The following is a 2,344-nucleotide window of genomic DNA, read 5'->3' as shown; positions in this document are numbered from 1 at the left end:
TTTTTACAGAGAGGAAGGGAGAGGGATAGAGAGTTAGAAACATCGATGAGAGAGAAACATCGATCAGCTGCCTCCTGCACACTCCCTATTGGGGACGTGGCCACAACCAAGGTACATACCCTTGACCGGAATTGAACCCGGGACCCTTGAGTCTGCAGGCTGATGCTCTATCCACTGAGTCAAACTGGTTAGGGCAATTAATTCCCTTTTAATGTGCATGAATTTCGTGCACCGGGCTACTAGTTTGTTGAATAAATGAATGAGTTTGGAATTTATCTTATAAGAATAATCCCACCACCACTGCCACTACCACTATGGTCACCACCACCACCACCACCACCACCACCACCACAGTCAGAATCACCGCCAGCCAATCTAGGCTGAGGACTTGCTGTGTGCCAGGCTAAACACTTCAGAGTCTGAAACCAATCTATTTTCCACAATCCTAGGAGGAAGCTGCCATAATTAGCCCCATTTTAGAGATGAGAGAACTGAGCTCTGGTGCGATTAAGCCATTTTTCCAAGGCCCTGTAACTCAAGCAGAAGAGCTGTCAGTCCAAACTGCCCAGGTCAAAGCCATGGCCACACCTTACAGCTGGGGGAGGTGTATAGGCATTATTGCCTCCATGAGTGGGGTTTCCAGGGGTCCCTGAACATCACATAAAGGCCAATTGTTCATGAGCTTCTTTTGGGGAGCAGGTTCAGTTGGGGAGCTTTCATCAGAGTCTCAGAGGGATTCTTGAAACCCCTCCATTTCAGATGCCCTTCTGCATACAAAGGAGAAGGATGGAGAGTTTTTAAATAGTGGACTGATGAGGTCCATGCTTTTAGAAAATCACTCTGTCTATTCATTGCTGCATTATTCCTAAGAGAAAACATTGGCCATAAACAACAACAGTATGGTGATTACCAGAGGGAAATGGGGTGGGGTGGAGGAGGGGGGGAGAAAAGAGTAAAAGAGGGGAAAGGAGACTTGACTTAGGGTGGTAAACACACAATCCAATATATAAATATGTATTACAGAATTGTACACCTGAAACAATGTAATAAAATTTTATTAACCAATGTCACCCTAATAAATTCAATAAAAATAAAAAAAAATGATTGGCAGCATCCTTCATGTCCACCAGCAGTGGACACCTTAATTATGTTATGGCACATCCTCCCTTATAAGGGAATAATATGCAGCTATGAAGGTGAATGGGGCACCTCTGTATGCACCAACATGGAATCATTCCATTATATTTTTTAAAATGAAACAGTCCTGGCCAGTATGCTAAGTGGTTAGAGCATCAGTCCTCACACCAAAGGGTCTTAGGTTCGATTCCTGGTTAAGGGCACATACCTGGGTTGCAGGTTCGATCCTTGGTGCTGGTCGGGGTGTGTGCGGGAGGCAACCAGTTGTTGTGTCTCTCTTACATCCATGTTTCTCTCTCTCCCCCGCCTCTTTTCCTCCGTTTCACGCTCTCCAAAAATCAATGAAAAAAATATCCTCGGATTAACAAAGAAAAAAAAAAAAAAGAAGCAAAGTGCAGACCAGGGTATGTAAAAAGCATCTATTTGTGTTTTTAAAGAGAGAGATTGGGAAAGGCCATAGATCTAGATTTGCTTCTATATACATAGAATATCTTCAGCAATATTCACAAGACAGCCGCCAATGGAAACCCTACTCATATGCTTTTTATGAAGATTAAATGAGTTAATATTAGATAATTGCTTAGAAGAGTGCCTGGCACATAGTAAGCACTGGGTAAAAGAAGGGCTGCCTGAGAGGCAGGGAGAGACGTACTTTCGCCTGATGCTCTTCGGTACCTTTTGAATTTGTTACCCTGAGCAAATAGTTTTGATATTTTTCTACAAATTAAAATTAAATATATCTAGATAGATAGATAAGAGATCATCTGAGGGGGTGGGTCAGACACTGGCAGGAGGTTCCACCCCGAATTCCCAGGAATTCGTTGGAATTGGTGAAAGGCTACATTGCCGTGGTGTGAAAGTCAGGACGTGAGGAGAAAGAAGAGGGGGGACTCCAACACGCCCACACTGCAGGGCCCACTATAAAAAGCACATTTAAAAACACCAGACTGGAAATGTTTTTTTTTATTATTATTATTATTTTAAATAGCAAAAGCGCGTCCCCCCAGGAGGCGTGTTGCAGCTGCGGCTCCGGCAGTTCCCAGGTGATGTCAGTCCTGGCCAGGCGCCAGCCCCGGCCCCTTGGAGACGGTCTTGGTGGGTTCAGCTTGACTGTTTTTCCTTCCTGAGACTTGAGGACACCTTCCTGTCTCAAAGAAAGCAGCCTTTCCAGGGCTTTCTGAGCGCCGGGGCGGAGGAGGTGGTGGGC

This window comes from Myotis davidii, unplaced genomic scaffold, assembly GCF_000327345.1.
Source record: "Myotis davidii unplaced genomic scaffold, ASM32734v1 scaffold354, whole genome shotgun sequence".
NCBI lineage: Eukaryota > Metazoa > Chordata > Mammalia > Chiroptera > Vespertilionidae > Myotis > Myotis davidii.
Note: the sequence above shows the minus strand (reverse complement) of the source record.